Source organism: Giraffa tippelskirchi, chromosome 1 (genome assembly GCF_054371585.1).
Source record: "Giraffa tippelskirchi isolate mGirTip1 chromosome 1, T2T-mGirTip1v1.2.pri, whole genome shotgun sequence".
NCBI classification, from domain to species: domain Eukaryota; kingdom Metazoa; phylum Chordata; class Mammalia; order Artiodactyla; family Giraffidae; genus Giraffa; species Giraffa tippelskirchi.
In genome coordinates this window covers 42,152,045-42,174,112 of record NC_137275.1, presented here as the reverse complement: position 1 = coordinate 42,174,112, position 22,068 = coordinate 42,152,045, and the positions used below count along the sequence as shown (strand labels likewise).

At 38.3% G+C, this 22,068-nt stretch overlaps 1 protein-coding gene across 5 annotated transcripts in view; it reads right to left on the bottom strand.

The window, feature by feature from the left end:
* LOC145545227 (uncharacterized) overlaps positions 1 to 22,068 on the bottom strand; it is a 192,078-nt gene that overhangs the window by 37,467 nt on the left and 132,543 nt on the right. The window contains exon 8 of one of the 5 annotated variants that reach the window (XR_014081966.1): positions 8,750 to 10,305. The exons of the other annotated variants lie outside the window; for them this stretch is intronic. The gene's annotated coding sequence lies outside the window, so the exon portion shown is untranslated. Of the gene's footprint in view, positions 1 to 8,749; positions 10,306 to 22,068 lie in introns of those variants that run through there. 5 annotated transcript variants of the gene reach the window in all.

The following is a 22,068-nucleotide window of genomic DNA, read 5'->3' as shown; positions in this document are numbered from 1 at the left end:
TTAAGTTATGGATCCAAGAACTGGACCATTTAGTGGTAAACATCTGATCAACAGAGCTTTCACTTCCACATGAGAAAGTAAACAGCTGGAATAAGAAGGACCCTGCAAGCCAACTTCAAGAGCCAGTACCCCAAATCTAGGTGTTCCTAATGTGTCCAAGGCAAATACTTGGGGAGGGAAAACTAGAACTTTTCAAAATGTGCACATATATGATTATATAACAAACAGTTTGGATACTCTAATATAGCTATTATTAATTGAAATATTTTGGCCCTCTTCAACAATTTAAAATTATTTTAAAAATATTTTCTGATCAAATATAGATTTTTGCCAAAAAGAAGATTCTATAATAATTCTTTCCACTTAAAATGTTACAATTTTCTGGAATATATGTCTGAATTTGTTTGGTGATGTTTTCTATGATCAATGAACCCTGTTCTTACTTAAGTTTATATGCATCATTCCAGCTTATTTGTTTTCATATTTGAAAATATTGGCATCATCACAAGAGCTGGAGAAGGAGCTGAAGAACCAGACAGATAGACCTCACTATCAATCCTGGTTCTGCAGCTTACTAACTAAGGGACCCCGGGCCAAATCCTTAACTTCATGGAGACCAGTTTTGCTTTGTTTTTAACTTGGAAAATAGGAATGAGAAGTAACTTACAGGATTTTGTAAGAATCAAATGAGAAAACATACATGAAACCCCTACTGCCCGGTTTCTTCTGTATTAGATACTCAGCAACTTAGAGACTTTTCTTTTGTATGAGGGAACACAGACATCCTCAATCTAAAAATTATAGTTGTCTAGACTCTGAGGGAACATGTAAATATTTACTTGAAAATGACTGCTTTAATGACATATATGCAAACAAAAAATTAAATGCACATTAGATTTTTAATAGTGGGCTCTGAGATAACTGTAATTTAATTGCAAGCCTCCCTCCTCCGGAGTTCATCAGAAATGGAGTCAGTGTAAAAAGCCAGATAATGTAAGGCCAAATGAGCTTTGTTTCTGATTCTCTGCCTGGGCCTCATCCATAAAGATGTAGCAAGATGACAACACGAAAAGGCAATCATCAATCACCTTACTTCGCAGGTGACCACATGAAGTTCCAGGAAAAATGGAAATGAAATATTTCATTAAAATTCAGTCAAGACTCCATATTATTTTGTTAACTAAATCTTCATATGAATGTCATGCATATCCAAGTAGTTTAAGAAGTGATAATCCATAAAAGAGAATGATAACACATAAAAGTTACTGAGAAGTATTTTATAAATACACATGTTTAATAAAAATAATTAGCAATCAGGAAACATTTATTTAGAATGAGGATGTGCTTTGCCCTGAAGAAACTGCTGTCAACTTTAGAAGACAAGATTTGCTCTTTGCAATGATCTAACTGCATTTTGAAAAATACAAAGATTTTTTCTTTAAATGAACTGAATTCACGTAAGGAGGGAACTGATATATTTTGCATACCTAATGTGTGTCAGGCACCGGGCATGTATTATCTCACTTAAAACTCACAAAAATGTTATGAAGTGGATATAATTCTTCTCCTTTTGTAGGGGTAGAAAACAGGCTTACACAGGCAAGGTGACTGCAGTAAGGACATATAACTAGGCAGTGACAATCCCAAGAAGTGAGCACAGGTCAATGTCTCTGGGCCCAAGTGTATTGTATTTTCATTACCCCTTGGATGGCCATGGGGAAAATGGGAGGAAAGAAATCACTGCAAGATATACTTTGAAAGAGAAATTTGCAAATGTTTGTGACTGTATGCATGACATTCATATAAAGATTCAGTTAATAAAATTATACGGAGTCTTGACTGACTTTTAATAAAATATTTCATAAACGCAACAAAGCAGGAGCATCAGGAAACAAATCCAATTAAATATGTTGAAATAATCAGATTAGCTTTATCCACCTATTGAAAAAGACTCTAAATTTAAATAAATGTACTACTCTCCTCCTATATGCAATGCTCTTAATATTGGCATTTTAAATTTAGGTTAGAAAGTCTGGATTTGAATTTTAGGCCCCCAAATTAATGTGGTATGATCTTGGGCAGCTCATTTAGTGACTTTTAATCTTGTAGGAATATTAATACCCATCCTACTCCATCCAGCCATGGACTCATCTCCTCACTTACCTACTCTTCCACCCATCCAACCATTCAGTTGGAGCATACATTTATTGAGCATTTACCAGGTGCCAGTCATTGGAGACATTTTATTTTTTAATATTTATTTATTTATTTGGCTGCACCGGGTCTTAGTTGCAGTATATGGGATCTTTGGTTAGATCTTTAGCATGTGGGATCTAGTTTCCCAACCAGGGATCAAACCCACGCCCCCTGAATTGGGAGTGTGGAATCTTAGGCATTGGACCACTAGGCAAGTCCCTAGAGACATTTTAGTTAAATGAGACTCAGATTTTCTGCTCAAGGAGTCCACAGTCTAGGAAGAGAGACAGACAAATATAAAGGAAGGTAGTAAAATGTGATGGGTGCTTGAAGGACGCCTGTTCTGGCCACAATGGGCAGAAAGGAGAGATCCCTTCTACTTGGTGAGAGGTGGCTGGAAGGACACCCCACTGACAGCATGGGAGAGGGAGGACAGGTGTCATGAAAGAGGTGATGCATGCGCTGGTGAAGTATTACTAATTTTTCCCAATAGATCTGGGGTATGATACTGGGAAGAGTGTTCCAACTGGAGTTGTTGTTTAGTCACTAAGTCATGTCTGACTCTTTGCAACCCCATGGACTGTAGCCCACCATGCTCCTCTGTCCGTGGGATTTCCCAGGTAAGAATATTGGAGTGGGTTGCCCTTTCCTTCCACAAGGCGTTGAGTCCTGCCCCAGACCACAGGTGAGAGGTCTTGTGGCAAGGCCACAAAAGTGGGGCCCAGAACCAAGGACACCTCTGAAGCTAATCAATCCCCTTTGTAACCATTGCCAAAAAGCCCCCGATCATCACTAATAAGCTTCCTGACTCCCAAGTAGGCAAAGATGCTCGCTCTAGTAAACACCTATAGCACCCCAACCAATCACCTAATGCCAACCTTCCAGCAGACATTTTCTTTATCTTGAGGCTTAAAAATTGGCCACTAACCCACAAAAACTGTTGACTTGATCTGGTCTGTCAAGAGGTCGGCCCACTGCACTCACAGCAGCTTCATTATCTTTGCTTCTTGCTTTTAATAAACTCACTCCCTTCTGAAATGCTTTGGGTCTGGAAATTCTTTTCCAACCCACTCTAGGACTGCCTCAACACAGTGGGTCGTCCCCATCCACAGGGACTGAACCTGTGTCTCCTGCTTGGCAGGCGGATTGGCAACCACATAAATAAATACTCAAAGGTATGCTATGGTGTGGTAGCCAATGAACTACATGCAGCTTGATTTGGCTAAAATGTAGGGTAGAAGGAAGAAGCAGCTACACATGACATTAGAGAAAATGGTCGGCCATGCTGAAGAGGTTTCATTTTTTTCTGTGGGTATTAGGAAATCTTTAAAAGCCCCTAAGTTAGTATGAAATGATCAGATTTGCATTTGAGAAAGACTACAGCTATCGAGGGGAGAATCAGTATGAGAACGTTATAAGAAAACATATGAAGACCCATTGTAAGCTGCAGATCACTATATAAATCACTATATAAATGTTTACTTTTATCATTAGTTCAATATCTATTGATTTTCTATATTATAGGTCATACAAGATTGATAAAACATGCATTCTATGTAACTCTATGTATTTATTTAAATAAACGTATGAAACAAAATATTTTTTCAGTTGGAAATGAATTGCAATGATAAAGAGATTTATAAAAATTTCACTTTGTTCCAGAACTCTTATTTCAACAAAACATAGTGCCAGAGAAGGTCCCTAAAAAGAATGAATAAAGATATTAATGATCTTTGAAATGATCTTTGATTAATGATCTGTATTGGTGAGGATGTGGAGAAATTGAAATCCTTGGGAAAGTTGATAGGAATGTGAAATGGTAGAGCTGCTATAGTAAAGAGTATGCGAGTTCTTCAGCATATTAAAAGTAGAATTACCATATGAAATACAAATTCTACTTCTAAGTATGTATCCAAAAATTTGAGAGCAAGGTCTCATAAAGATATTTGTACACCCTTGTTTATAGCAGTATTATTCCTAATGGCCAAAAGATGGAAACTACCCAAGTGTCCATCAAGGGATGAATGAATCAACAAAATGTGGTACATCCATCCAACAGAACATTATTCATTTCATTAAAAAATAAAGGAAATTTTGGCACACATTACAATATGGATAAACTTTGAGAACATTATGCTAAGAGAAATAAGCTAGTCACAGAAGAACAAATACTGTATAATTCCACTTATATGATATTCCTAGAGTAATCAAATTCATAGAAACAGAAAGTAGAATGGTACTTGCGAGGGGTCAGCAGACAGAGAAAATGGGGAGTTGTTATTTAATGGGTACAGAGTTTCAGTTTTACAAAATAAAAAAGTTCTGGAGATTGGTTGTACATTATTCATTTCCTTAAAAACTAAAGGAAATTTTGGCACATGTTACAGTATGGATAAACCTTGAGAACATTACGCTAAAAGAAATAAGCCAGTCATAGAAGAACAAGTACTATATGATTCCACTTATATGAGGTTCCTAGGGTAACCAAATTCATAGAAACAGAAAGTAGAATGGTGGTTGCCAGGGGTCAGGGGACGGAGAAAATGGGGATTTGTTATTTAATGGGTACAGAGTTTCAGTTTTACAAAATAAAGTTACTAGAGATTGGTTGTACAACAACGTGAACATATTTAATACAACTGAACAGTACCTTCATACAGGCTAAGATGCTAAGTTTTATGTTAAGTATATTTTGCCATGACTTTAAAATATATTGATATATTTATGATCCTTAAGAGATTAAAATCTGCATTAAAGTGATGTAAACAATGGTCATCATATAAAAAAGTTTTAAAACATTTAAAGTGTGAGCAGTTTTTTTTTCTTATTTTGCTTTTTCATGGAGGGAGTGGTTTATAGTCAAAAAAATTATTCTATACTGTATCTCCACTTGACACTAAATTAAACTGGTATATACTTTAGGGACTTCCCAGGTGCGCAGTGGTAAAATATCTGCCTGAAATGCAGGAGACTCGGGTTCAGTCCCTGGGTGGGGAAGATTCCCTGGAGAAGAAAATGGCAACTCACTCCAGTATTCTTGCCTGGAGAATTCCATAGACAGAGGAGCCTGGCGGGCTACAGTCCGTGGGGTAGCAGAGTCAGACATGACTGAGGACTCATGCATGCACACAGTATATACTTTCAGAACATTAAGAAGGGAATCAGAGTCATCTGTTGCAATCCAAGGAGGTCTGTTCACATGGCAAGCAATACCGAGTTTCTGCTGAGTCAGAGATCTCCGTTGTGTTCTTGTGGACTGCCTTTTGGAACTCAAGTAAAGGCCCTTTCATTTCGGGTGAAATTTCTCTTGGTAGATTGGACCCAGGCTGGTCTTTGGAGAGAGATTAAGCTTTAGCCTTTGGGGTGGGAGCACTGACTCCAAGACCCTGGATAACCAGAGAACTAACCCTGAAGTGAAGTGAAGTGAAGTCGCTCAGTCATGTCCAACTCTTTGTGATCCCATGGACTATAGCCTACCAGATTCCTCTGTCCATGGGATTTTCCAGGCAAGAATACTGGAGTGGGTTGCCATTTCCTTCTCCAGGAGATCTTCCCAACCAGAGACTGAACCCAGGTCTCCCACATTGTAGGCAGACGCTTTACCATCTGAGCCACAAGTCACCCTAGACCCTAGACTACCAGAGAACTAACCCTTGAGAGTATCAAATAGTGAGAACTCACACAAAGGAAACCACTTGAATACAACCCAACCGCCAGTAACACCCTGTGCAGGACGCCTCATCTAAACAACAAACAAAATAAAAATACAAACCCAGTCATCAGCAGACAGGATTACCACCTCACTCAGCCTTGCCCATCAGAGGAAAAACAAACAAACAAACAAAAACTCAGCACAAATCTCAACCTATACAAAGGTTACACAAACCACTGCACAAACCTTAGGAGGGCAGAAACCAAAAGGAATAAAGAATTCAACCTTGAAGCCTGGGAAAAGGAGACCTCAAACACATTAAGTTTAAAAAAATAATGAAAAGGTAGAGAAATACTACACACATGAAGGAACAAACTAGAAACACAGAAGTCCAAATTAATGAGGAGGAAATAGGCAAACTACCTGAAAAAGAATTCAGAATGATAGTTAAGATGGTCAAAAAACCTTGAAAACAAAATGGATAAAATGCAAGAATCAATTAACAAAGACCTAGAAGAATTAAAGAATAAACTCACAGAGACAAACAACACAATTACTGAAATTAAAAATACTCTAGAAGGAATCAATAGCAGAATATCTGAGGCAGAAGAACGAACCAGTGAGCTGGAAAATAAAATGGTGGCAATAACTTCTGAAGAGCAGAATAAAGCAAAAAGAATGAAAAGAATTGAGGATAGTCTCAGAGACCTCCGGGACAATATTAAACACACCAACATTTGAATTATAGGGGTCCCAGAAGAAGAAGAGAAAAAGAAAGGGTATGAGAAAATTTTTGAAAAGATTATAGTTGAAAATTTCCCCAACATGGAAAAGGAAATAGTCAATGAAGCCCAAGAGGCACAAAGAGTAACATACAGGATAAACCCAAGGAGAAACATGCCAAGACTCATGCTAATCAAACTAACAAAGACTAAACACAAAGAAAGAATATTAAAAGCAGCAAGGGAGAAGCAACAAGTAACATACAAGGGAAACCCCATATGCTTAACAGCTGATCTTTCAGCAGAAACCCTGCAGGGCAGAAGGAAATGGCAAGATATATTTAAAGTATTGAAAGGGAAAAATCTACAACCAAGATTACTGTACCCAGCAAAATTGATGGAGAAATAAAAAGCTTTTCAGACAAGCACAAGTTAAGAGGCTTCAGTACCACCAAACCAGCTTTACAACAAATGTTAAAGGGACTTATGTAGTCAAGAAATACAACAGAAGAAAAAAGATCTACAAAATCAACCCCAAACAATTAAGAAAATGGAAATAGGAACATATATATCAATAATTACTTTAAATGTAAATGGACTAAATGCTTCAACCAAAAGACACAGACTGGCTGAATGGATACAAAAACAAGACCCATATATATGCTGTCTATAAGAAACACACTTCAGACCTAAAGACACATATAGACTGAAAGTGAGAGGATGGAAAAATATATTCCATGCAAATGGGAAGCAAAAGAAAGCTGGAGTAGCAATGTCATATCAGACAAAATAGACCTTAAAATAAAGAAGATTACAAGGAATAAGGAAGGACACTACATAATGATCAAGGGATCAATCCACGAGGAAGACATAACAACTATATGTATCTATGCACCCAATATAGGAGCACCTCAATACATAAGACAAACACTAACAGACATAAAAAGAGAAATTCACAGGAACACAATAATAGTAGGAGGCTTTAACACCCTACTCACATCAATGGACAGATCATCAAAACAAAAAATTAATAAGGAAACACAAGTCTTAAATGATACATGAGATGGATCTCATTGATATCTTCAGGACATTCCATCCATATGCAGAGAATACACTTTCTTCTCAAGTGCACATGGAACATTCTCCAGGAGAGACCACATCTTGGGTTGCAAATCAAACCTCAGTAAATTTAAGAAAATTGAAATCGTATCAAGCATCTTCTCTGACCACAATGCTATGAGACTAGATATCAATTACAAGAAAAAAACTGTAAAAACACAAACACATGGAGATTAAACAATACATTTCTAAATAACAGGTTACTGAAGAAATCAAAAGGGAAATCAAAAAATTTCTAGAAAGAAATGACAATGAAAACACGACAACTCAAAACCTATGGGATGCAGCAAAAGCAGTTCTAAGAGGGAAGTTTATAGCCATACAATCCTACCTCAAGAAACAAGAAAAACATCAAATAGACAACCTAACTTTACACCTAAAACTGGAAAAAAAAGAACAAAAACCCCCCAAAATTAGTAGAAGGAAAGAAATCATAAATATCTGAGCAGAAATAAATGAAAAAGAAATGAAATAAATAATAGTAAAGATTAGTAAAACTAAAAGCTGGTTCCTTGAGAAGATAAACAAAACTGACACATCTTTAGCTAGATTCATCAAGAAAAAAGAGAGAAGAATCAACAAAATTAGAAGTGAAAAAGGAGAGGTTACAACAGATAATGCAGCAACACAAAATATTACAAGAGACTATTATGAAAAACTATATGGCAATAAAATGGATAACCTGGAAGATTTCTTCAGATCTGGACAGGTTATCCAGAAAGAAATAGAAAGTATGAACAACCCAATTACAGCACTGAAATTGAAGCTGTGATCAAAAATCTCCAAAAAACAAAAGCCCAGGACTGGATGGTTTCACAGGAAAGTTCTATCAAACATTTAGAGAAGAGTTAATGCCTATCCTATAAGACTCTTTCAAAAAATTGCAGAGGAAGGAACACTTTGAAACTCATTCTACAAGGCCACCATCACCCTGATGCCAAAATGAGACAGAGACAATACAAAAAAAAACTACAGGCCAATGTCATTGATGAACATAGATACAAAAATCCTCAACAAAATTTTAGCAAACAGAATTCAGCAACACATCAAAAAGCTCATACACCTTGATCAAGTTGGGTTTATTCCAAGAATGCAAGGATTCTTTAGTACACCCAAATCAATCAATGTGATACACTATATACGCAATCAATGGCGTATTTGTTAATATACCATACTGTATTTACTCAGTTCAGTTCAGTCACTCAGTCGTGTCCGACTCTTTGCGACCCCATGAATCGCAGCACACCAGGCCTCCCTGTCCATCACTAACTCCCGGAGTTCACCCAAATCCATGTCCATCGAGTCGGTGATGCCATCCAACCATCTAATTCTCTGTTGTCCCCTTCTCCTCCTGCCCCCAATCCTTCCCAGCATCAGGGTCTTTTCCAATGAGTCAACTCTTCACATGAGGTGGCCAAAGTATTGGAGTTTCAGCTTCAACATCAGTCCTTCCAATGAACACCCAGGACTGATCTCCTTTAGGATGGACTGGTTGGATCTCCTTGCAGTCCAAGGGACTCTTAAGAGTCTTCTCCAACACCACAGTTCAAAAGCATCAATTCTTCAGCGCTCAGCTTTCTTTATAGTCCAACTCTCACATCCATACATGACCACTGGAAAAACCATAGCCTTGACTAGACGGACTTTTGTTGGCAAAGTGATGTCTCTGCTTTTAAATATGCTATCTAGGTTGGTCATAACTTTCCTTCCAAGGAGAAAGTGACTTTTAATGTCATGGCTGCAAGCACCATCAGCAGTGATTCTGGAGCCCAAAAAAATAAAGTCAGCCACTGTTCCCACTGTTTCCCCATCTATTTGCCATGAAGTGATGGGACCAGATGCCATGATCTTAGTTTTCTCAATGTTGAGCTTTAAGCCAACTTTTTCACTCTCCTCTTTCACTTTCATCAAGAGGCTCTTTAGTTCTTCTTCACTTTCTGCCATAAGGGTGGTGTCATCTGCATATCTGAGGTTATTGATATTTCTCCCAGCAATCTTGATTCCAGCTTGTGCTTCCTCCAGTCCAGCGTTTCTCATGATGTACTCTGCATATAAGTTAAATAAGCAGGGTGACAATATACAGCCTTGATGTACTCCTTTTCCTATTTGGAACCAGTCTGTTGTTCCATGTCCAGTTCTAACTGTTGCTTCCCTACCTGCATACAGGTTTCTCAAGAGGCAGGTCAGATGGTCTGGTATTCCCATCTCTTTCAGAATTTTCCACAGTTTGTTGTGATCCACACAGTCAAAGGCTTTGGCACAGTCAATAAAGCAGAAATAGATGTTTTTCGGGAACTCTCTTGCTTTTTCGATGATCCAGCAGATGTTGGCAAGTTGATCTCTGGTTCCTCTGCCTTTTCTAAAACCAGCTTGAACATCTGGAAGTTCACGGTTCATGTATTGCTGAAGCTTGGCTTGGAGGATTTTGAGCATTACTTTACTAGTGTGTGAGATGAGTGCAATCGTGCGGTAGTTCGAGCATTCTTTGACATTGCCTTTCTTGGGATTGGAATGAAAACTGACCTTTTCCAGTCCTGTGGCCACTGCTGAGTTTTCCAGATTTGCTGGCATATTGACTGCAGCATTTTCACAGCATCATCTTTCAGGATTTCAGGACTGTATTTATTAAACACCATATTAACAAATTGAAAGATAAAAACCATGTGATAATCTTAATAGGTGCAGAAAAAGCCTTTGACAAAATTCAGCACCCATTTATGATTAAAACTCTTCAAAAAAAATGGGCATAGAAGGAACCTACCTCAACACAGTAAAGGCTATATATGATAAGGAAACATGATTCTCAAGGGTGAAGAACTGAAAGCATTTCCCCTAAGATCAGGAACAAGACAAAGGTATCCACTTTCACCACTATTATTCAACATAGTTCTGGAAGTCCTAGCTATAGCAATCAGAGAAGAAAAAGAAATAAAAGGAATCCAGATTGGAAAAGAAGTAAAGCTCTCACTGTTTGCAGATGACATGATACTGTACATAGAAGACCCTAAAGATAATATCAGAAAATTACTAGAGCTAATCAGTGAATTTATCAAGGTTGCTGCTGCTGCTGCTGCTAAGTTACGTCAGTTGTGTCCGACTCTGTGTAACTCCATAGACAGCAGCCCACCAGGCTCCCCCGTCCCTGGGATTCTCCAGGCAAGAACACTGGAGTGGGTTGCCATTGCCTTCTCCAATGCATGAAAGTGAAAAGTGAAAGTGAAGTCGCTCAGCCATGTCCGACTCTGTGTGACCCCATCGACTGCAGCCTACCAGGCTCCTCCATCCATGGGATTTTCTTCACTTGCATTTCTATATACTAACAATGAAATATCAGAAAGAAAAATTAAGGAATCAATCCTATTCACCATTGCAACATAAAGAATTAAATATCTAGGAATAAATTTACCTAAGAAGCCAAAAAAATGGTACACAGAAAATTATAAGACACTAATGAAAACAAATCAAAGATGACATAAACAGATGGAGAGATATTCCATGTTCTGGGTAGGAAGAATCAATATTGTGAAAATGACTATACTACCAAATGCAATTTACCGATTCAATGCAACCCCTATCAAATTACCAATGGCATTTTTCACAGGATTACAACAAAAAATTTGACAATTCACATGGAGACACGAAAAGACCCAGAATAGCCAAAGCAGTCTTGAGAAAGAAGAATGGAGCTGGAGGAATCAACCTTCCTGACTTCAGATTATACCACAAGCTACAGTCATCAAGACAGTATGGTACTAACACAAAAACAGAAATATAGACCAACAGAACAAGATAGAAAGCCCAGAAATAAACCCATGCACCTATGGGTACCTTATTTTTGACAAAGGAGGCAAGAATATACAATGGGGCAAAGACAGCCTCTTCAATAAATGGTGCTGGGAAAACTGGACAGCTACATGTAAAAGAATGAAATTAGAACACTTCCTAATACCATACACAAAGATAAACTCAAAATGGATGAAAGACCTAATAAGACCAGAAACTATAAAACTCCTAGAGAAAAACATAGGCAGAACACTCAATGATATAAATCAAAGCAAGATCCTCTATGACCCACCTACTACAGTAATGGAAATAAAAACAAAAGTAAACAAGTGAGACCTGATTAAACTTAAAAGCTTTTGCACAGCAAAGGAAACTATATGCAAGGTGAAAAGACAACCCTCAGAATGGGAGAAAATAATAGCAAATGAAACAACTGACAAAGGATTAATTTCTAAAATATACAAGTAGCTCATACTACTCCATGCCAGAAAAACAAACAACCCAATCAAAAAGTGGGGAAAAGACCCAAACAGACATTTCTCCAAAGAAGATATACAGATGGCTAACAAACAAATGAAAAGATGCTCAACGTTGGTTGCTCAGTATTAGAGAAATGCAAATCAAAACCACAATGCGATATTACCTCACACTAATCAGAATGACTATCATCAAAAAGTCTACAAACAATAAATGCTGGAGAGGGTGTGGAGAAAAGGGAATGCTCTTGCACTGTTGGTGGGAATGTAAATTGATACAGCCCCTATGGAAGATGATATGGAGATTCCCTAAAAAACTAGGAATAAAACCAACATACGACCCAGCAATCCCACTCCTAGGCATATACCCTGAGGAGACCAACATTGAAAAAGACACATGTATCCATTGTTCATTGAGCACAATTTAAATAACTAGAACATGGAAGCAACTTAGATGTCCATCGACAGATGAATGGGTAAAGAAGTTGTGGTACATACACACAATAGAATATTACATAGCCATAAAAAGGAACACATTTGAGTCAGTTCTGATGAGGTGGATGAACCTAGAACCTATTATACAGAGTGAGGTGAGTCAGAAAGAGAAAGATAAGTGTTGTATTCTAATGCATATATATGGAATCCAAAAAAATGGTACTGAAAAATTTATTTATAGGGCAGCAATGGAGAAACAGACATAGAGAATAGAATTATGGACACAGGGAGAGGGGAGGAGAGGGTGAGATGTATGGAAAGAGTAACATGGAAACTTACATTATCACATGTAAAATAGATAGCCAACGGGAATTTGCTGTAGGGCTCAGGAAACTCAAACAGGGGCTCTGTATCAACCTAGAGGGGTGGGATGTGGTGGGAGATGGGAGGGAGTGTCGGGAGCCGCGTTAGGCATTACTGACAAAATGGAGGCACAGCCCCAATCCCCTCTCCTCATCCCGCAGGCACGGTCCCAGGATGAAGGAGTTAGGTCTTGTGATTCTGACTTGTCCTTTCCTTCCTTTGGTTGAGTTGGCTGGAAAGGACGTTAAGGTGCTTATTGTTCTTGCATGAGAAAGCACAAAGCTTTCTGCAGTTGCCCAGGAAATAATCCATAAAGTTACATTTGTTCAAGGACCTTTACTGAGAATGTTCCAGGATGAGCACATAGGCCGCAGCTTGAGGCCATGGGAAACATTGCTATCTGAAACCTGCTTGTAAGGGAAATGTTTATGGCAAAACAAGTTTGCTGAGTTTAGGGGTTAGGAATAATTAAGAATAGTTAGAAGCTAAAAGTTTAAGGTATGTTGTAGTGTTGGCATATTTTACTATAGCTTATAGAAACTAGGAATTTTAGAGATACTAATAGCTAAAAGCCTTTTTAGGAGATGATGACCTTGAGTTACTAGGGGATAGCAGGATTTAGAGAGATGAGAAATAAACTGAGGAATGTGGTATACAGCCCAGAGACAAACTTGAGTTACAATGTTATCACAAGGACACTTAAGAGGGAACTCTGAAGAACAACAATGATTTATGGAGACAGTAAATGTGGGTGAGGGGAAACTGAAGATGTCACACCTCTGACCTAATGCTTTTGTAAAAGTATAAAAGAAAACCTGATGCTTAAAATAAACATGCAGCCCAGTGCTTTGAGTGAGAGGCTGCATCATTCTCTTCACCTACCGTTCATCCCTTCAGGCGCTTCCCTGGCTGCCAGAGCTGGGCTCCGGCAAGGGAGGTTCAAAAGGAAGGGATATATGTATACCTATGGCTGATTGATGTTGAAGTTTGACGGAAAACAACAAAATTCTGTAAAGCAATTATCCTTCAATAAAAAAATAAACTTAAAAAAAGAGAAGGGAATCAAATGAGTTTATCTATTACTTTAAATCAAATAGTAGTTTAAAATAAGCAGAAATACCACAAATACTTTGTGCTTTTACAATCACTCAAAAATAAAATCAAGAACAGAAATTAGGAGGACAATATTCAATGAAGTTGCTGTACAGATTATATATATTACAAGGCAAACGAACCTGTTTTATAGGTCAAGCTCATTTTCTTTGATGAGCTATCATGATGCAGGATTTGCCTAGTAAGTCTGTATAGGTCTGCCCAGCTGCTATGCTTTTAGCAGATAGTCAGAGAAGAATTACTTTCAACTTATTAATATGATGGTTTTCAAACCTGACTGTGAATAAGAATCACCTGGAGAATTTGTGAAACCTGCAGATCCCTGAGCACTACCTGCTTCCACCAGATTCTGATTGAGCAGGTCTGGGGTGAGGCCAAGGAATGTGTATTTTAGCCACATATTGGAAGGCGTTAGGGTAGGGGAGATTCTGATGCTTGAGGTTAACAGAATATACTTTGAGATAAACTACACTGCACATGATTAAGTAAAAACAACCTCATGAAGCTTGACTGTCCAGATACAGCTAATAAACAGTTGATTTTAATTGGGAGATTCTTTTTAACAGCAGTTGCTCAGTCGTGTTGTTTAGTCACTCAGTCGTGTCCTTTTTTTTAACAACAAAAGGAAACTTTGTACCTTGTTACGTTTGTCCTTTGAACACGATCTCCCCCAAGCTGACCACGAGCCACAGGTCAGACTGGAGGTCCAAGAAGGCTGTGACTATGACATGAACTTGAAGAGATGCCCAACAGCAGACGTGTTCCCCATCACCTCTTCAAGTGGAAATTTTTTCTCTGTTCACCCCAAATTCACAACAGATCATTTTAGAAAATTTAAACTAGCTTGGGGATGCCTACTGGTGCCCTCCGAAGAGTAACCAAAGGAGACTGAGGAAAGAAGACAGACTTGTTAACGAATTTCAGAGGTAGAAGTGGATGCTTAGGGGGTCTAACCTTCCAAATTTACAGAGGAAGAAACTGGTAGGAATAATAAAAATATAAGCAACTTCTGAAAACCACTTTAGTGGGGTTTCCCTGGACTCTACTTCAAATGATAGTCTTACTCCTTTTATTTCCTACTATAATGATGGATTGCTATCCTTCCATACTACAATTATATATAAGGAACAAACCAATTAGATGCATTTTTCTATGGCTTGAATGGCAAAATAAATTCTGACAAGGAGACAGCAAGCCATTTGGGATCTGGCAGTCTGCCTTATAATTTTGTCATTTAAATTTTTTAATTTGACCTCTCTCTTTACATGTCTCCACTGGTCATGAATAATGACAGAGATGCAAATTTACTAAAATTTTACATCTTATGGAAATAAACCTGGTAAATCAACAAAACACTGACAAGTACTGTCACATTTAAAGAAAACTCATTGATCATTTTGCCAATAAAATATAAAACTTGTTTTAGTTGGTTCTAGATTTTTATAGTGTATCTATCAGAGCAAAACAACAACAACAACAAAAAAATTAAACAGTTAGTGGTGATTTGATAAATAACTAGCAACATTAGTGATAGATTAATAAGAGTGTGACATGGGAAGAAGAGAAGCAGTCATTTTATATAGTCAGTGTCAGAGAGGACAAGAAAGTAAAATCTATGCCCTTTATTGCCACTGAATAATAAGACCACAATGAAAATGGTGTAAGTACCAGTCAAGTGAGAAATTCATTCCTAGTCTCAAGGTCAGGTGTTTCTTGTAAGCCACCTCATACCCATTTGTGAAATAAACCAAAGCATAAACAAATGCATGCCCTCACACACACATCCATACACATACATATACTTTTCTCTCTCACTTCCCTATCATTTATTCAATTTATTCAACAAATATTTATCGAGTGCCTGTCAAGTGCCTTGTGGAGCTGATAACCCAGACAGAGGAAGACAGACAATGAGCATGAGAGCCAACAGATACACAAGATAATTTCAGGAAGTTGTAAGAGCTCTGAAAAGTTTGATAAAGACATGTGAGAGAGAAAGTTGGAAAGAGGTCATGTTGATGGGAAAGCCTCTCTAAAAAAGTGCTTCGTAAACCTGAGCAATGAGAGGAAAGTGCCTGGGAAGTTCATCTGGGCAAACAGTGTAGTGGTTAGTCGGGAGGTAGGAACAAGTTGCCACTGAGCACAGTGAATGAGCCAAGAGATTGGGGGATGATAAGAGCAAAGGTCAGCATGAGAGGCGGCTGTCAGATCGCGCTGAGCTTTAGGGATTATTCTGATACTGCATATGCAATAAGGACCAGAGCGTGGGTCTTCCAATTAATAGCTCAAGGTCCCTTTGTTCTCCCTCTAACACTGCTTCAGTGGGGAGGGAACATGGGAGGCAATAGTCACTCACCCAAACAGAACACAGGCCAGCCCAGCTCTTGAAGGGTTGGGAGAGGGGACTATGCCCCATCCCTCATTCTGATTTACTGAATGTGGTTCCCTCCTGGGGTTTTCTTGCTTTGATTTCTATCACTTTCCTCTTGCCAAGTCCCTGAAGTATGGTATTTCTCAAAACCCTCCTGTCCTTATCTGAGATGAACAAACATTTTTAAAGGAGAAATTTACTAAATGTGGAAGTGGAAAATGATTTTCAAAGGAGAGGTTTCTAAACACAAGATTCATTAATTCACATGCTATCCAGCTTCAGTGGACTGATGCATGCTCAGTCACTCAGTTCTGTCTGACTCCTTGCCACCCTATGGACTGTAGCCCACCAGGCTCCTCTGTCCATGGGATTTTCTAGGCAAGAATGCTGGAGTGGGTTGCTATTTCCTACTCGAGGAGATCTTTCCAACCCAGGGATCAAACCCACATCTTCTCTGTCTCCTACATTGATAGGTAGATTCTTTACCACTGAGCCACCTGGGAAGCTTGTTATCCTCAAATATCTTGCTCTATTTTTCTGACCCGAGTCCCACCTGTCATCCAGTGTCAAGTCTTGAGGGCTCCTTCCTATTTCCAGATCCTGGGAGATGGTCTACCTATTCAAGGTATGTCATTCTGAGACAAGTTCTCAAAAGAATTTAAATTACACTCAGTTTAACAAGGAAGACTCTTTCTGGTATATAAGAGAAGATATGCACCCGCCCTTCAGAGTTTACTGTGGCAATAATAAACTAGATTGACTCCATAGGCCTCTCGGGAAGATTGTTCTCACTGCCTTATACTCAACTTTCATATTTAAATAAGTAAAAGACAATTCAAGGTCTTCTGAGTCAGGTACAGAGTATGAGATTTAACATTAGAATTATAAAAGTTCAGAGGTGAAAAAAAGCATACTGTAGAGTGGATCAACACAAAGATCTTACAAAGAAAGTAGATTTTGAGTTGGAAACTTGTACTTCACTAGTATATATTAATGACTAAGAGAATTGCAAAGAAATCTTAAAACTGCATTCAAGAATCTTATGGTTAGTAACAGTTGTATCATTATTTTGCAAGTATTCCATATACATTGCAGCATAAAGCAAATAAGTATCTTACTGTTATTAAGAACCAAGATTTTAACTGTGACATAAAATAATACAAGTATAAAATCAAACACATTAAATAATCTTAGATTTGAACTAGAAATATCACTATAAACTATGCTATTTTCCCCTCTTAAAGAAAAGCACACATTTCCTACTCTATAAACTGTACAAGGTATAAAAGCAAAGATAGCTTGCTGTCAAAAACATCCACAGTCCCTAGATTACAATTTCTAAATATTATTTCCCACTAAAAGAACTAGATCTTCTTGAAGAAATGTCTAATTCCAGGTATAGATCAGGAAATACACAAGATGAGACTGGGCTATCTTGTTAAGTCAGAAAGGAAGGAAACACTCAAAGATCACTGGGTCCCTTGCATTGGAAAAGTGACGTCTTAACCACTGGACCACCAGGGAAGTCTTAAGATAGAGACTTTATTTATGATTAATATGTTAAAGTATCTAGTAGAAACAGCAGATAGCTTGAATAACAGATGGAATATTTTAGCAAAGAGATGTAACAGATAAAAAACAGTCAAATAAAAATTCTAGAAATAAAAAAATAGTGTGGTATTGAAGAATTCTTTGCAAGGGCTTACGGGACAGCTGGTCATAGTGGAGGAAACAATCCATGAACTTGAAGATAAATCAACAGAAATCATCCAAAGTGAAACACCAAGTAAAACTAGAGTGAGGAAAAAAATAAGCAAATAGTAACATTAAAACCAGAATATCTAAGAGTCTTGGTGACAATATCAAATGATATAATACATGTGTAGTTGAGAGATTCCCAGGTGGCTCACTGGTAAAGAATTTATCTGCCAATGCAGGAGACACAATAGATGTGGGTTGATCCCTGGGTCGGGAAGATCCCCTAAAGAAGGAAATAACAACCCACTCCAGTATTCTTGCCTGGAAAATTCCATGGACAGAAGAGCCTGGTAGGTGACAGTCCATTAGGTCACAAAGAGTTGGACATAACAGAACACACACACACAGATGTAGTTTAAGTACCAGAAGAAGAAGGAAGAAAGAAACAGATAAACAAAGACACCTAAAGAGATAAGCTGAGAATTTTTCCAAAATTAGTAACAGATAACAAACACAAATCCAAAAGGCTTAAAGAACCCCAAGCAGGAAAAATAGAAAAAAATTTTAATATCTGACCACATTACAGTCAGATTGCTGAAAACCAAAGATAAAGAAAAAACCTTGCAGAGAACAAAGATAATGAATGACAGTAGACTGTTAGAAACTATGCAAGTCAAAATACAACAGAACTACCTCTTCCAAATACTTTAAAACAAAGTCAACCCAGATTTCAAGAATGCTATAACTAGTGAAAACATATTTCAAAATGAAGGTGAGAAGGAGGACTTCTAGAATGGAGCAAGGAGCTCAACTAACTCTCCTGCAGAATAATTTAACTGGTAAAAAAATATTTTTTATTTATTTATTTTCCAGAGTTTAGACTCTGGAAATTGCCCAAGGGGCATATAGCAAATAGAGAACTATTCATTCAAGAAAATCTACTAAATATCAATGAAAATAGTAGTAGTTGAACTACAACCCACTCAAATATCTCTCCAACTCCTCATTAAAGAAGCTCTATTCATGCATTCAACAAAATGGGAATCTCCCATCTCCCCTCAGCTACAGGCTGGGGCTGCAGCTTCATCCCAGGAGGGAAAGGCTGCTCACATTGGTCATCTATTCTAGGAAGCCACTAGGTCTTTCATCCTCTACTCAACCTCCTACTCATAGGGCAGCAGCTCTAGCCCAGATGCAGAAGGCCAAATATCCTGGGGCTCCAGTGACTTTCACCTCAGCTCACTCATGGGGTAAAAGTTTCCCACTTGGAGGGGAAAGCTGAGGAGACCAGGGACTGCCAAGTCCTCCCCACGTCCACTGCAGAGCAAACTCATAGAGCAGGAGTGTCGCTCCAGGAAAAGTGGGTCCTTGTATCCTAATGTGGTAGAGTGGTAAGGAGGTTCTTCCCAAGAGGACAGGCAGGCTAGGTGATGAAGGGCTTTGCAGAACTGACTTTATTTGGAACTGAGAATGAAGAACTCCATGCCTAAGGGCATTGTTGAAAAACAATACCAATCTGGATGGAGAGCCATGAAGAGGTGGCTAGTAGCTCCTTGAAGTAGCCAAATAGCAAGGAGCTAGAAGTTTAAACAGAGAGAAGCAAGAAAAGAGATAGCCAAGAAGAGGTGTCCCAGGATCAGAGTCAGCTCCAGGGGTCACAGAAATTGGGCAGCCCCCACTCAGAAGCAATCATTGGGCAAAGTGGGAAGCATTCTCCAAGCTGCACAAGGATCCATCAACTCAGGGCAGAAGCCTCACAGGCAACAAGTGGCATAAATACAACTTCCAAGCAAATGCTGACTGGACAATAAGCTGCTCTGACTGAGGGCAACTCCTAGGAAGCCAAGATTAAAAATAAAACCATGTGCTTGCCCTTCCTTTTTCTCAGGTCATTTGCTTTAGAAAACTTATAATGTAAGTACTTTCTCCTCTCTTTGAAATGCATATAAGTCCTTTCAAAGACTAGATCAGTATTTTTCAGCTTTAAGACCCAGAAGTGTCTTTTTCAAGGACCTGGCAGTCATCTCTGTAAAATGTAACCATCCATGGAGACAGCACTTCTATCTTTCAGTGTCTATGGGAAGGTAAGAGCCTAACTTCAGAGGGACCTTGTTCCTAGCTGTGAAACTACCTCCAGTCATAAAGACAGGAGAAATTAGTTTGTTTGTTCTTTTTCTGGATAAAGCCAATTAGTCAACACAGGAGGGTAAAGTTAACATAAACTGGGCTTCCCTGGTGGCTCAGAGGGTAAAGAATCTGCCCAAAATGCAGGAGACCTGGGTTCGATCCCTGGCTCAGAAGTTCCCCTGGAGAAGCGAATGGCAACCCACTTCAGTATTCTTGCCCGAAGAATTCCATGGACAGAGGAGCCTGGCAGGCTACAGTCCATGGGGTCACTAAGAGTTGGACATGACTGAGTGACTAACACTCTTGTGTGTGATTAAAGGTGCCATCAAGACCTTGTACTTGACAAGTCATTATTTATCTTGAAAACATGCATACGGTGGGTTGTATCTGCTTGCTACAGAAGAGTGAGGGTTTCTTTCTGTCTTTACAATCTTTTCGTGATTCTCAGGAATGCACATCACATTCTGGTTTAATTCTTAATCATTTTAAAACCGTTTTCTTTCTCTATGACCTCTGTGGAAAAGTTCTCCAGGTTGAGAGCTTTTATTGCTAATTACATTTTCCCAGCATCCCTCAGGAGCAATCAGAGAAGGAACCTCCAGACTCCTGTTCCTGGCTGAAAAGGTCCAACAACAATCAAAACAAAAGCAAAACTCTTAATTACGTAGCAACCTCTGAGCTGCACACACATTCAATGGCTAGTGTGAATCCTGTGAATTTCTCTAGGAAATTTTGAACATAATCTAAGCAAAGTACCCATTAAGGGATGGTCCTATAACCTCAAACCTAACAGGGCATCACGAAGTGCCACAGGCTGTATGCTGCTGCTGCTGCTGCTAAGTCGCTTCACTCGTGTCCGACTCTGTGCAACCCCATAGATGGTAGCCCACCAGGCTCCCCCGTCCCCGGGATTCTCCAGGCAGGAACACTGGAGTGGGTTGCCATTTCCTTCTCCAATGCGTGAAAAGTGAAAGTGAAGTCGCTCAGTCGTGTCCAACTCTTAGCGACCCCATGGACTGCAGCCTACCAGGCTCCTCTGTCCACAGGATTTTCCAGGCATGAGTACTGGAGTGGGTTGCTGTTGCCTTCTCCAAAAGCTGTATAGTAAATTACAAAACAGTTTTTAAAAACTACCTGCTCCACTTACTAATGAGAAAACATTTTACTCTCTCAAAAGCTGTTTCGGTCCCGATTCATTAAGCTCTTTTCTATTCATTAAGATTCGTTTTACACTCTATCTGACCACTCCAGGACATGTTACTGCCCTTCCTTAAATGGCTACCTACCAAACATTTATAGAAGACAACTGAGCACCTATTTGCATATGGTTTTATCCTCAAATTATGGCACTAAAGCTATAAACTCCTCAAGGGTAGAGACAATGTCATTATCTTTTTTAAAAAAAATTCCTACCTATTATAGCTTGAAACTTAAATCAATACTTATTGGATTGAATGCTACTCTTTACAGCTTTTTATTTCAAATTCTGAATTACATTTATATATTAAATAAATTAAACAAAAAGTTATGTTTTCTTAATTAGACAATCTACCATAGCTGGCCACAACAATATACAACTGAAATCTTTGTTTAATTTAATTATGAGATAAGGGGTTATAACTAATGCACTTAACAATTTTCTTTGTGCCAGGCAATGATCTTAGTATTTTGCATAAATAATTTTATTTAATTAAATGGAATAAAATGTGATTCACACATAAACATTATGCATTTAGGATGGACAAACAAGAGATATTATTATCAACTTAAAAATGTTGGCTAAACTAATTTAGCTACTCAAGACAGCATTCCTCAGAAACCTAAATGTCTGCCTTGACCCATCTCATTATCATGAAAATGTCAGACTTAAAATATTCAATACATTCCAATAGCAATAAGTATGTTTTAAAAAATATGCTTATAAAAATTATAATTTTTCTAAAAATATTTTCATTTTATGCATTTGAATTATGCCATAGAGTATATAAAATTTCCTGAAAAACAATTATTTTA